Below are 15738 nucleotides of genomic sequence, written 5' to 3'. Positions count from 1 at the left end.
TGAGCGGAAACAAATTTGACCATGGGATAGGTACACTGGGCAAAAGTTAACCCGTTTCAAGATAATCGAATTTCAAAATCTTTTCTTAACAAGTCGTCTAAGCAAAATATAAATTTGTATTATTATGGTCAAAGGAGATGGCCAAATTTTCATAGAAAAAAAACCCAGAATCGACAGCAATGAAATGGTTACCAATAGGTTCTTTATGATAGACCTTTGATGGTGCCAAAAAATCCAGACTGAAATCCATGGGGTTTAGGAGCTATTTCATATTATCGCAAAAATAGGTTATGTTGAATATATGTTGATTTTAAAGATTATTAACATCAAAGGACATAAAAAAGCAAAGTAAACTAACATTATACAAGCCACTAGTAATATCCCCGTAGTTTCAGAGTTGGCCTGGTGATTAAAAGGTCTTGTATTTAACCACTCCAGATGCGATTAAGCACCGACCTTACCTACTTGGAGAGGTTTCGCAGTTACATGCAACCTTCACAACTAGCTATGAAATGTTTTTGGAGAAATTGTCATTGAAAATCGCGCCATGTGACATTGTCAAATATAACAAATGACTTAGCAAAACGGTCCAATCACGAGTCTGCATTCAACTTCTAACGAACATCAAACAGTAAAAGTAAACTTTTTTGTGAACTAAAATCTTGATCGAAAAAACGTTATAAAAAGAGAACCCCATGGTTTTTAGATGATTTGAAATACTTTTTAAAATCCACAAATTATACTGAATCCAATCATACATATGAAGTTCCTGTCGACTCTGGGTGTTTTTTCGGCCATCTCCTTTGTCCGTATTGACCTGTACTATCACCTCATGAAAGGATGCGGTCTACTTACAAGTAACCCTGTATTTTTTGCGTGTGCAACGCAAACGTGAAAACGAACAGCTACCGGATTGAGAAAATTCTTATTCAGAATTCATTTTGTAAATTGAGGCTCACAGAAAATTTCTCATAAAAACTCAAAGAGGCTGTTGATCTTAGCAAGGACCCACCCTTACTTGTTGAGCCCGGTTTACCACAATCGGGACAGTTTGACCCTTTGAGGGTGTATTACGTAATGTTATGTTCGGTACCATGCATCTAATTTGCTTTAGGGCAAACCCTTTAATTCAAAAGGGATGAGGGGATTAGAAGTTCAAATGTTTACTTACTCGTACTGTCAAACGATTATCTTTTCATTTGCTCGTCAGGCTAAATGAATGTTGTTCATATTATGAAATACCTACACTAGTGGATGGGAGAAAATGTAGATAATGTTATCGATGCTCAGCGTTATGCAATAAAAAGTGGCAGGGCCGCCGTCTATTGTGTACGCTTTATTTAGGTAATTTTGTTTTTGGTAGACATATAAATATAAACTTGACTTAAAATTAAACTTAATTGTAGCCTTCATCATAGCTATACCTAGGTGCAGCCGCAAATATGTGGCTAAAGTAAGGTTATAGCTGAGTTTTCGATTCAATTAAGCATTTTGGCTTTGATATTCTTACATAACAACCACAATATTTATCTCGTCTTTCCCGACTGATTCTCTCTGACCTAATATTGAACAATGGAAGAAGTATGTAGAAGTGAAATTTTCATAAAGGAGTACTTAAGGGAGTACATAAAAATGAAAATAATAATTTATGTAAGTACCTACTACTGTTATAAAGTTATATATGTATTCCCTTATGTAATTCCCATATAAACTCCTTAATATATTACCCCTATGTACACCTACGTACCTACTTCCTTATAAACACCCTTATGTACTTCGTTATATATACGTTCTTACGTTTTTATTACTTGCTTATCTACTTCCTTATGTACTACCCTTATGTTCATCATATATATCTACTCCCTTATCTACTACCCCTATGTACGTCCTTTTATACCTTCTTATGTATGCATGCACAATTTAACTTAAGTTAACATCCTTGTCTTTCATTTTTCAATATCAGATCAGAGAGAATCAGTTGTAAGAAACAAGATAATAATCTCAGAACAAAGCCAAAATGCTAACTGAATCAAGACGATTCCTTTGGTGCGGTCGGCTCATTCGTTTCCGATAGATGCGTTCATCCTATTATAATAAAGAGGAAACATTTGTTTGTTTGCGTCCTAAAGGCACCGACTACAAAAACTGCTAGTCTTTCCTATAGCAACAAATTTTAATATGATAGCATACGCGTATAATGTATAAACACGGTAAGCAGGTACCTAGTACCTACTATAAACTGACAGCTATGGCTATAACTCAACCTCCCATATATCAAACCGGACAGCTGGTAACTTGAAAAACTGCGCTCTAACTTGAAAGCTATTAGTATCACGCGCTCGCGCCAACTGCGGTATATGAAACACCAACCTGTATGCTTTTTGAACGAAACCATTGACGTCATAGGGTGGCACATGCGCCCTAGATAGCGTCGCCATTATTCGCGAAGGGGAGTGAGAATCTTGAATAACACAACGCGGCACGCTGTTACAGCGGGCAGACGTATCGCAGATCCGAGCAGAAGACAAATAACGCGGGAACTCGACCCCGGTAAGTAACGACGTAGTTAAAATTACACAGATAAAATTAACGCACCACCTCTCGCTGTTTTTGGTAAAAAGTTTTTTTTTTTTTAACTTTTTTGGCGGTTGATTGTTCAAAGTAGGTTTGTTTTATTAAGTTGAGCTTTGTACTTGGCCTTCTTTTATTTGTTTCATACTTGTTTCGCATACTTAGTTTTGTGGTCTCGTTTTTTTTTTGTTTTATCCTCATTTACATGTTTAAGCTGATTTAGTGGTGATTACATATTTAATATGTACGACATTTTATCAGCAGAAAACAAAGCTGAAAAAATTACAATTTCAGTTTTTAAACGGTTTTATTTTTCTTTCTGTTGGAATAATATTTTAGGCATGTTAATTGTATTTTAAAATGTGAATGATTTCTTCTGATTACTTTTACTCCTGATTATTTTCAATCACTTTTCAGCACAGTATATTCCCAAAAAATCGCAATAGGATTTTTCATTAAATAAGCGAGTGGCCGTTTTCGTTCGTCAACCGGTATTATTTCCAAATATTATTGTTTTATATTTATTGTTTGTACAGAAATGATGGTTATAATATTCGTGTCCCCAAAACTCATTTGACGCTTGATGACAACAGCGCACAATGGAAGAGAATTATTCAATAAATATCGTTTTATAAACGGTTCAAAGGGCTCTCTTTGGTCACTGGACTATTGTAGGTACCTATAACGTATTTAAAGTCCAAGCTACATAACAACCGAAAAATATAAAATAGAATATCACGCACGTAGGTTACTCGCACAAAAATTATCGGTATCCCGCCGGTGTTTTCAGTACCGTAGAGTCTATAGTACGTAACCGCAGGCCTTTGAAAGAACCAGACGAGTATTACATATAGGAACAAACCACTATTAGATACCAATATATGTTATCTTTTAGAATCTACTGTGGTAGTAATATACGATACCTATAATTAAATGTAAGGAAACGTTATTCCTTCGAACGTGCAAAATCGACATCGTCACCATTTTGGATCAGAATTATTTGCAATGAGCCACGTATACTAAACTTTAGCTCACGTTATTATGCCTACAGAAAATGTAATTTCAGTCTTATGATGGAAATAAATTGCCTGCCTATATTTGCTTCAGATTATAATCCAATTTATAAAGGTTATATCTGTATGTACCTTGTACGTACAGTTCAATTTACAAACAAGAATATAAAAATATCAACAGGTACAGTTGGTGATAAAAGTTATTTTTACACATTCATACTTCTGAATGTCGCGAATTTAGTATTCCCCGATACTTGCTTATTCACGTACCTAGTTTATTTTTATAGAACCGATGTTTCTCCATGCGTTATTGTAGTTAAATTTTCCAGTTCAGTAATGTTCGACCAAATTGTTCAGGACAGTAAACATTTTACAAGTTCTGAACTTAATTCTAAGTTAGATGGTAGTTACTTACGTAGCTTAGCCGCGGTCTCTTGGAGGTACATATTTGGTCCGGTACATTAATTTAGCAGAGAATTTTAGTGGACGGAATGTTGTTTCAGCACTGTGAAACACATTATAAACCGTCTTTTACAAAACAATTCAGCAGTAAACAAACATAGTTACTTCATAATGTATTAAGAGTCCTACTTCTCGAGACATTATCCTTGAACGCTGAAATATAAACCTGAACTGAATATCAAACCGTAAAGACAAAAAGAAAATGATAAAAAAAAGACTTTTTTGTGCAACAGTTTATTGTTATAATAACTACTTACAACATACATATACAACATCGTTGACATAGAATATTAGTCTTACCTAATAATATTTTCATACACATGTAAGGGAATTTTATCCGATGGTCTCTTGTTATCGAAGGATAATAAGTAAGAGCCCTTATGAATGGTCTATTATACTGTTATACAAAGGATTTTAATCATAGCCGAGATGAAAGAAATTAATCTATGTTTGCTCGAGCGTGGTGTCTTATGGTAAGCGGAGATTGGCCGGAGGGGAAGACATATTGAGTGTGTAGATACTAGATTATAGCTGTATGTATGGGTATGAGATATGATATAAACATATTGTATTGTCTTGGGATATTTTACTAGCCTCAGGCCTCAGCCTTTTATGATTTACTCATGAGTTTTTCTTCTGATAGCACGGAAACAATGATAGGCATAGGTACATACTTATCATTGTCATCAAGTATTTGGGTACGTCGTTTAAGTATATAATGATGCAAAACGATATAAAGTTTTTTATTTGAAATTATGTATATAATAAAGTACTTTAAGATTCATAGTCCTATTTGATAAATATGTATGTTAAATTTAAAATTATTCAGGTGTTCAAACTTTAATTACTAGGTAATCCAATTTATTTTAAAATGTATGAAAGTTTTAATTAAAAGTCAATGTAAAATAAGAACAACGAAAAATGAATATTAAAATTCGTTCGAAAGTTATATTATCCTACGAAATGAAAAATGTTTGAGGCTTTGAACCTATCTAAGTATACATATTTAGCTGTAGAGAATATCGCTACTCTACCCAATTTTGTAATTTTTAGCTAATCAATAGTAATTTAGTAGATGAAGGTTTTTTTTTAATAAGTACTAGGTGATTATTACTAATTACAAAACAAAAAATAGGTATCATCAATACCAATATTTCAAAAACCTGTGAAAATTTTGGACGAATTAAAAAAAATAAGTATAAGCTATAGAACAACTCTTCGAGAGCAGATCCAATAAGTAAGCACTTGACAAATTAATATTGACGGAAGAGTTTGTAAACCCATTTAATTTAAGAGGATAACATGTGTTTGTATTGGTGGAGCATTTCCTAATTCGTGTATTTCCATTAAAACGATATTGCCTCATTAAGTATTATCGTGTTTGAAATCTTCGGAAAAATATATAATGAATTACTAGATACCCTACGGTTGTTCGGTACGGTTGAAAATTACAAAATATATTTCTAAAAACGCTTTCACACTAGAGGATTTTCAGTTCGGTTTTTCCGCGAGGCAACTTTGCCGAACATTCGAGCATTTTGCCGAACGAAGTAAGTCGCGTAAGAAAATCTGCTAGTGTGACAGCGCGCAATAACTTTAGGACTCAATAATAAGTAAAATATAAAAATTAATAATCTTAGATTTTAATAACATTACCTCTGATATCTAACGACTTCATAATATTTTCTTCTATTACCTATAACATTATTTTTAGAATATTGGATTTATTACAGAACAAATTCTTATCTCTATAATTCAAATACTTACAAGGCAAGCTTGTTAATGTTACTATATTTGAGTTCACGAAATGTAATTTCCTCTCCGATATACCTACCCGATGATCTGTTCATTTCCTTTTATAGCAGGTTTCCTCTAGAAATTGGTACAATTCAGCCAACAATATCGATCTTAAATATTTTCAGTTTTTTTCACGTAACTTATTAAAGTTCTAAATAGGTAATCATGCCTTTTGTAAAAAGGAAACCCCTTTAATGATAGCGTAACTATGTAAGCAAATCAAATTAATATATTTCGTTTTAGTACTTATCCTATCTGGGTGATAACTTACAATATAAATAGTCTTCTATTTTGAAATTATTTGAAGCTATAACGTAGCGGTGAGCTTTTGAAATCGGATAAGTGCCAATCATTAATTTCATCGCGGCCGCATTAGAAGTGCCGAGTTTGCAGTTAGTATAAGCACTTAATTGGGGGCGTCGGCAACTGTAATTAATGTTCTGATGACGTCAAGGTCGCTGAAATATAGCGTAGTTTTAACTGGCGATTTATAAAAATTGAGTTTTTTTTTATAATATACGCATAGGTTTTTACAATTCGTTATAAATCTAAAATTAATCGTATATATGTATGTATACTACAACTAACAAAAGGCACAAAGTATAGATATTAGAATTCATTAAAATATGTGTCCATCTTGCTATATAAGTACCAGTTTTAGAATTGAAAAGTACAAATAGTATGTCTGTAGCAACCTTCAAATAATAGAGAAAAAAAAATGTACTGTCTGGTACTGATACTATTCGGGGAAGATTTTATCACGTAGGCTCTCTGTTTATTATGACGAATGAGTCTTTAAACAAGCATGATACATATTCATGAGAACATTAGAACAGATGGTGAACCGACAATATTAATAAGGCTTTATACATGTTGAGCCTTATATACACAGATACATCATACTTAGCTCCTGGATTCGATGATAACCTGTCGGTACCTAACGTAAAAGCAACAGGCTTATATGTTTTTCCATTTATTTTGTAGGTATTTTGCGGATTAACTCGAATAATTCCCGCACTCCTGTCCGATGAACTGCGAAATGGAGCAGATTGGCAATCAATCACTTTTCTTTCACACGAGTGATCGCTATATTATATGATACAAATAGTTTTAATGTTCGGCCTCCGCTGGTATAATATCACTCAGGCAGTGCTTTTCATTTGGATTATGATGTTCAATATTGCACGGTTTCGTGTTAAGAGAGATTCCGTCATTCTATGTGTACGAGCATCGCCAGTTAATATTACTTGTTTTACTTTTTAGATTACTTAGCATTAAATTGTTTTGTCGATTATGCTGACCTAGCTTACACGCGTAGTCGATATTATTTAGGTTAATATTTTGTAAGACAGTGTAAACAATAAAATCACTCCGGTAGCACGGACACAATACAGCGGTTTTACTCCCTGACTACATCCCGTCTGCTGCAACAACCAACCTCACCACCACCTCACATACTACATCTCTTCTGTACGGGCTAGCGGCTCGTACATTTTGGTCCTTCGAGCCGGATCGTCGCAACTGGTACCACAGTCCTGCACCTTGTCTCAGGTACGAAGTATTTCTATTTGCGATAGCGAATCGGTTCACCTGGTCTCCCACAAGCGGGTCGCCCCAGTTGAATTGAGAAGGCGCACATATCGTACTCGAGATATCTTCTGATCCTGCGATCACAACAGGCTACGCCAACAGAGAGCGATCCGGAAGCTATTGAAGTCAACAGGAGTTAGTGTCCCACAACTACAATGGACGCTAAGCAACAAGAACTTCTAAAACGGCAGGAAATCATTGCTGAAGGCATCAGGAAAATCGGTGTCAACTTCGGGAAGGATGGTCCTGACCGCAAAAACACTACATACATCAAGGTTAGATTGGATAATCTCAAGGCTCACTGGAATGAGTTTGAGATGAACCATAGGATTCTGCAAGACGCTGAAAACCAGTCAAATGACTACTACGCCACTCAAGTATACGAGCGGGTCAAAGGTGAGTACCTAACAATACTACAGAAGTTGCAAGCCTGGCCCTCTTATGCTCCTGGCGACAAGGATTCTGAAACTTTCGGGAATCAAGGTGAACCCATAAAGAATGTTGGAATCCTTTCAAAGTCGGACGAGCTCAAAACACAACAAGCAACCAATTTCAGAGCTTTCTCACGCTTCACCCGTAACATGGTTATGGCTGACTTGACTGAAAAATGGGATATTGAGGACAAACTCAAGACGCTCGAAGCCCGATGGAAGGTGATCGACGAAGTACATTGGAAACTCGACAACATTCTCGTCGGCAGTGACGTAACCTATGAGCTTGAGTTTTCAAAGTATGAAGGAACCTACGAGTCAACAAAGCGAGATCTTAACCGCAAACTAAATCTCGCGGTACAGCAACGTGACAGCGCACCGAAAATCGAAATACCGGTATTTTCGGGGAATTACGCTCAGTGGCCGACATTCCTAGACCTATACGTCGCTGCGATCCACAAGAACCCTACCTTCTCAAAAGCCCAAAAGATGCAGCATTTGAAGGGAAAACTAAAGGGAGAGGCTGAGCGCTTGGTGCAACATTTATCTGTTTCGGAAACCAACTACGATTCCTGCTGGGAACTTCTTAACCACAGGTACAACAATCGACAGCTACTCTTCACGAAACAGATGCAAACCCTCATGAGTCAGCCAACAAGTCAACATCAAAATGCTTACGAGTTGAAGCGTTTACACGACACTAGTTTGGAAGTAGTGCACGCCCTTCGCAACTTAGGCATAGACACTACTACGTGGGATCCCATTCTAGTACACATTCTTGGGGGTAAACTCGACTCTCAGACCTACTCCGATTACATGGAATCGAGAAAACATCCCAGAGAGCTTCCTGTGTGTGAAGAATTTACTCAGTTTATCGAGAACAAGTTTACAGCGCTAGAATCTACAACGAAGAAAAGAAATCCATCTAACTTCAACAAACAAGCATCCTCATTTCAGGACAAGGAGGCTACATCATTCCACAGGGACGTCTACAAATACAAAAGGACACCCAAGGCAAATCACACAAGCTCCGACAAAAATTGTCCTATCTGCAAAACAAATCACCTCTTAATTAAGTGTTCATCATTTCAAGAAATGAGCCCGGAACTTAAATTAAGGTCACTCGAGCAATTGAGCATTTGCAAGAATTGCATGTTTACACACAAAGAAAATAAATGCAACTCGCAAAAAAGGTGTAGAGTGTGCAACAATGCACATCATACCACTTTACATGATATGTTCCGTGACACAGCACTAATTACTGTACCCAACGGTCAACGAACCAACAATAAGCCGTCAACGTCACAAGGCACAGCGAATCACGTGTCAGGAAATTTTAACGAAGTTCTGCTCTCAACAGTCATGCTCAAGGTCAGAGCCATCGATGGAACTTACACAACCTTAAGATGCCTTCTAGATCAAGGATCTCAATTAAACCTTATTACTGAGTCTGCTGTGCAACGACTTGGGCTTCGGAGATACAACCAAAATTCAACGGTATCCGGAGTCGGAACCTTTATAAGTCATAGCAACGGAACGGTTCAGCTGGAATGCGAGTCACTTTATGGGGACTACCAGTTTACAACACAGGCACTGGTCATGGCAAAATTACTTAACAATCTGCCCAACTATTCCTTTGAGAAACAAAACTGGCCTCACATACAAAATATCCACCTGGCTGATCCACATTTCAACCTATCTCGGCCAGTTGATATCCTGCTCGATGCGGGAGTATACGCCGATATTATCATGAACAATATCCTCCGAGGAACCATACACGCACCGATTGCGCAACAAACAAAGCTCGGATGGGTTTTAGTTGGAAACACCAAAACATTTAACTGCCATGTAGTAGTAAATACTGAGGACATCTCTCGATTTTGGGAGATGGAAGAGATCACAGCTCAAAACGATGACTTAACAGTCGAGGCAGAGTACTGTGAGTTACTGTACACTCAAACAACAAGAAGGCTTGAAGATGGGCGATACGCAGTGAGAATACCCATGAAACAAGACTTTGATCAACATCTGGGACAATCAAAACCACAAGCGGTAGCTCAATTCAAACAACTGGAAAAACGATTTGCTCGAGACGAATCCTTTGCAGCCAGCTACAAGGCCTTCATTGACGAGTACATAGCTCTCGAGCACATGAGACCATGCACCATGCTGACAGCACCCAGTTGCTTTTTACCTCACCACGGAGTACTACGACCTGATTCAACTACAACAAAGTTACGCGTGGTATTCAACGCGTCGGCAGTCACGACCACTGGACGTAGTTTGAACGAACTCATGGAATGCGGACCCAATTTGCAACAAGACATTCAAGCCATGATCCTGCGCTGGAGAGCGTTTCAATACGTATTTACAGCCGATATCGAGAAATTTTATCGGCAGATTCGACTTCAGGAAACGGACCAACACTTACAGAAAATAATCTGGCGAAATTCTGCTACAGAACCACTACAAGAATTTCAACTGACTACAGTGACATATGGCACCAAATCAGCGCCATTTTTGGCCATGCGCACAATCCAACAATTGATCAAAGATGACGGCGCTGAATTTCCTCTGGCAGGAGAGATGCTCTCAAATCAGCTGTATGTCGACGATCTCCTGGGAGGCTGCAACGACATCGTCACCGCAAAGAAGGCTCAACATGAACTAATAACCATGTTGAAGGGCGGTGGATTCAATCTTCGAAAGTGGACTAGCAACAATAAATGCCTACTCGAGAATTTGCCAAATGACCTAGTCAGTCAAGGAATGTTTGATTTCAAAGACTTAGAAACAAACAAAACATTAGGCATAACATGGAATCCGCGCACGGATCAATTTACATATAAACGAATAGCGCTGATCAACAAGCGTGACGTCAATACTAAACGCACATTGCTGTCCGATATATCCAAATTGTATGACCCATTAGGTTGGCTCTCGCCAGTCACACTACGGGCCAAATTGATCTTTCAACAAGCTTGGAAAACAACGGCAGGCTGGGATGAGGAGCTACCCCTGAACATACAACTAGAATGGGAGCAATTCCGCCAACAGATGAACTACATTCACGATATTTACATACCACGATGGATTGGCAACACAGAGCTGCCGTTCGAAATATATGGCTTTTGCGATTCATCTGAACGAGCTTACGGATGTGTTGTTTACTGCAAATCCACTGATAAGGAAGGGCAACAGCTGATTCGACTAGTGGCAGCAAAAACCAAACTAGCTCCGCTGAAGAAACCCATCTCTCTTCCTCGTTTAGAGTTATGTGGGGCGGCCCTACTCGCCCAACTTATCAAAAAGGTCCAGGACTCAATCAACACACAACAAAAGGTTACAACCTACTGTAGGACAGACTCGATGGTGGTACTAGGGTGGTTACAGGGTGATGTGAAGCGTTGGAAGAGCTTCGTGGCTAACAGAGTAGAAAAGATTAAACAGATTATTCCATCTGACGTATGGAGACACGTCAAATCGCAAGAAAATCCAGCAGATTGCGCAAGCAGAGGAGTCTTGCCAGCCGACCTTAGGAACCATACGCTATGGTGGCATGGCCCCGCCTGGCTCCAAAACAACAACATTCCCAAACAAGAGAATTTTGAAACCAACGAGGAGCAAAGGAGCCGGGAACAAAGTTGTGCAACACAAACAAGCCAAATACCACTTATTGAGACCCTTTTGCAAGAACACAGTTCGATTACTCGTGTAACGAGAACCGTAAGTTGGATACTACGATTCATAAACAACTCACGTGACGTAGCAAAGGCAAAACGGACAACTCAGCTAACGACCGAAGACTTACAATTAGCTGAATACACGATCATCAAAAGTGTACAAAACAAGTCATTTGGCGACGATATTGCATACATGCAGAAATACAAGAAAGTACGGGCCACTAGTAAACTCTTGAACTTGTGTCCAATTTTAGACAACCAAGGCATTCTTAGAGAGGGTGGAAGGCTTGAACATGCCAAATTAAGTAACTCGCAAAAACATCCAATTATTTTGCCCAACAACCACAAATTATCAGAACTGTTGATTGAACAAGCCCATAAACAAACGCTTCATGGTGGTGCCAGGCTTAACTTGGGACATCTTCGAAACAAATACTGGATTCTTGGTGGAATGAAAACAATTAAAAACCAATTAAATAAATGCATAATGTGTCATCGTTATAAAAGTCAACGCAGCAATCAGCTGATGGCGGATTTACCGCCGGCTCGAGTTACGCCGTCGTGGCCGTTCACACATACAGGTGTGGATTTTACAGGCCATGTTGAAATAAAGGCAAACAAAGGCCGCGGCATAAAAACAGTGAAGGCATACATTGCTATTTTTGTTTGTCTATGTACCAAAGCCGCACATCTCGAGTTAGTCTCAGACCTCAGCACCGCAACATTTTTGGCAGCGTTGAAGCGACTTTGCGCACGACGGGGAACACCGAAACATGTCTACAGTGACAACGGAACAAACTTCGTTGGCGCAGCACGAGCTCTAGCTAAGGAACGCCAAGAGGCATTGCAACTACTAAACAAAAACGACCTCCTAAAAAACATCTCAGAATGTGGCATTGAGTGGCATTTCAATGCTCCAGCATGGCCAACGGCTGGAGGGTTATGGGAAGCTGCAGTCAAAAGCATGAAACACCACCTTAAACGTGTTATTGGCGAACAAAAATTGACGTACGAGGAATTCAACACATTCCTGTCACAAATCGAAGCATGCCTCAACTCTCGGCCACTTGTCGCTCTAACAAACGACCCCGATGACTTGGACTACTTAACACCAGGGCACTTTTTAGTCGGCGGTCCGGTGCTGGCGCCACCTATGACATCAGAATTTGACAATACAACATTAACCATACGATGGCGACTGACGGAAAAAATGTACAAGGAATTTTGGAAAAAGTGGTCCCAAGATTACTTACAAACACTCCAAGTACGAGGAAAATGGCAAACTCGCACACAAAACATTGCAGTGGGTGATGTTGTCCTTATAAAGGAGGATCAGATCCCCCCTGCAAGGTGGTTACTGGGACGCGTCACAGAAACGCATCCGGGAGCTGATGACTTAGTACGAGTAGTGACTTTAAAAACCAAGTCAAGTATTATGAAGCGGCCGATAACCAAGGTGTCAAGATTACCCATTGAAACAACACGCCAACTTGAGAAACCTTCTGAAGAGCCTGATAACACACTAAGGGAGTCGACTTCAGCTCCACCATCGCGGCACAGTCGACAGAGACCTGCAAGTGCAAAGAAAGGAATCTTCACAAGTTGCTTGAGTACGATGTTGCTGTTCATGACAATGTGTGTGGCACCGTCCGTTCAACAATTAGTTAACGTCACAGCTCTCGATCCGGCCCGCCTTGTATTCTTCGATAAAAGCGCAGACGTTCAGATAATTCAAGACGATTGGCGATTAGTTATTTATTACAACATGTCAACATATTGGAGAAGTGTTTCCGCTGTTGAACAATATGTCACACAATTACAAGAACTCGATCAGCGAAATACCGCCTACTTTGCTATATCAACACAATTCGAGCACGAATTGCGTGAGCTAAGGCATTATCATCAAGTCTTAAAAGATGAGCACGGGAAGCGTGCACGACGAGGTCTTATAAACGGGATAGGCAACATTGCCAACTCCTTGTTTGGAGTGCTCGATGATAAATTCGCTGAGAAATACAGTAAGGACATAAAATTGATACAAAGCAACGAGGATCACTTGCTTAATCTCTACAAAAACCAAACATCGATCATTGAAGGCGAATACAATCTACTGAAAAGGAACGAGCAAGTAATGAACCGACAGTTCATCGTAATCAATAAACAGCTAAGAGAGTGCATTCAGCAATTGAAAACAGAACAAGACAAGGCAACTTTCATTGTCGCCACTGCAGTAGCCGCGAACATGATGATTGATAACTTACGAAGAATACAAGGTACATTGATCGACCTCATTACAGACATTCACAGCGGCAAGGTCGACACTCACTTGTTGAGACCTGATGCGTTCGAAAAACAACTAAACATTATATCAGGAAAGGTGCCTAAAGGATTATCGCTACCCTGTACAAGCAGTCTTAAATGCATCAGAAAAATGTACAAACTATCAAGTGTTCACGGAAAACTTATAGAAGACTTCCTTATATTTGAAGTGACCATTCCTTTGGTGACAGACGAACAATATGAATTAACGCAAGTTATACCCATTAGCAACATAAAAGGAAGCTCCATGGTCAGCATAATACCTACAGCTAAATATATGGCCGTGAACTTGAGAAAGGACATGATAATACCGTTGCACGAACAACAACTGCTATCGTGCATACATATCAACACAAATCAGCTGTTATGCAATTTTGACCTACCTATATATGAAATAAAAACTGCAACAAACATTTGCGAAGCAGACATAATAAACAACCGAGTAGCATCCAGTTGCCGCACAAGAATATCAAGTTGCACGAATGACTGGATCAAACTACACAACAAGAACACGTGGTTGTTTCGGTGTTGCGAGGAATGCACTATGCGCATTTTTTGTCCAGCTGGAATTACGTCACAGACACTACGAAATACGGGCACGATTGCCTTAGCGACAGGATGCATGATGCGTGGTGACAATCACCTTATTCACTCGCACTATAATCTACAAAGCAAAATGGAATTGGACAATGACGACGATGTTTACGTACCCGAGACAAGCATAAACCATTTAGTTTCAAGTAATAGCAACATTGCCTACTTGACGAATATGACAATAGAAACGCATGAAGAACAACTCGATACTCTGAAGAAGAAAATAGAGCTGATAAAAGATCAACAAGATATACAAACAATAAGGTCAACAGATGCGGAACAACACCATTATGTTCTTTACGGTTTCATGACAATCTGTGGAATACTGTTCAGCATTTGGATCTTCTTCAAGTTGAGGACCGCACGAGAACAGTGCGCCTGTTCACCTCAAGCTCACGAACGCAAGGAGGAAATTGAAATGATGGGAACTTCGGAGAGCAGGACACCTGCACGGGCGCAGGAATCGGCAACAGAAGATAGCTTCGGGCACCTACGAGACAGCCGAAGCAATATCAAGACGGAATGTGGAACGTCTCCTATGTCAGTCCGAGCTGAACCGAGCACGTCCTAATCTTTCCCTTATTTGTTACCATGTAAATTACTTTATGTTTTATTTTTAACATTTTTATTTCCTCACTTATTATGTCTAACTGATCTTTTCTGCTAGGAAAATCTTTTCTGTTTATTTTTTTTGTTGTTGGCAAGATGTACGAGCATCGCCAGTTAATATTACTTGTTTTACTTTTTAGATTACTTAGCATTAAATTGTTTTGTCGATTATGCTGACCTAGCTTACACGCGTAGTCGATATTATTTAGGTTAATATTTTGTAAGACAGTGTAAACAATAAAATCACTCCGGTAGCACGGACACAATACAGCGGTTTTACTCCCTGACTACATCCCGTCTGCTGCAACAACCAACCTCACCACCACCTCACATACTACATCTCTTCTGTACGGGCTAGCGGCTCGTACACTATGCTACTAGGATTAACTACATTAGTATGACTCTAATAAATATTGGAATATGAATAAGTATTTTTTATGCAAAGATATACCTACTTACTTGTAGAAGTACCAAGAACTATAGTAGTCATGAAACACAATCCCTACTCTTCCAATTGCTGTGCTCAATTGTCCGGTTTATTGTGAGCCCATTCACTGTCAATAAGCTAAAATCCTCCTTCCAATTGCGGTTAAATTGCATGTTTCCTTGTTTTTCACCCTACGAGAGACTAGTGGGGAAAGCAGACTTCGCTTGTTTGTTTTTCAAAAC

At 38.9% G+C, this 15738-nt stretch overlaps 1 protein-coding gene across 2 annotated transcripts in view; it reads left to right on the top strand.

The window, feature by feature from the left end:
• The first annotated feature begins 2390 nt into the window (after positions 1-2390).
• The window catches only part of LOC110374820 (uncharacterized), an 87098-nt gene continuing 73750 nt past the window's right edge, over positions 2391-15738 (top strand). For both annotated transcript variants that reach the window (XR_002429449.3, XM_021332710.3), the window contains exon 1: positions 2391-2550. The gene's annotated coding sequence lies outside the window, so the exon portion shown is untranslated. The remainder of the gene's footprint in view (positions 2551-15738) is intronic.

Source organism: Helicoverpa armigera, chromosome 12, assembly GCF_030705265.1.
Source record: "Helicoverpa armigera isolate CAAS_96S chromosome 12, ASM3070526v1, whole genome shotgun sequence".
In the NCBI taxonomy this organism is placed as follows: domain Eukaryota; kingdom Metazoa; phylum Arthropoda; class Insecta; order Lepidoptera; family Noctuidae; genus Helicoverpa; species Helicoverpa armigera.
This window is presented reverse-complemented; position numbering and strand designations above follow the sequence as displayed.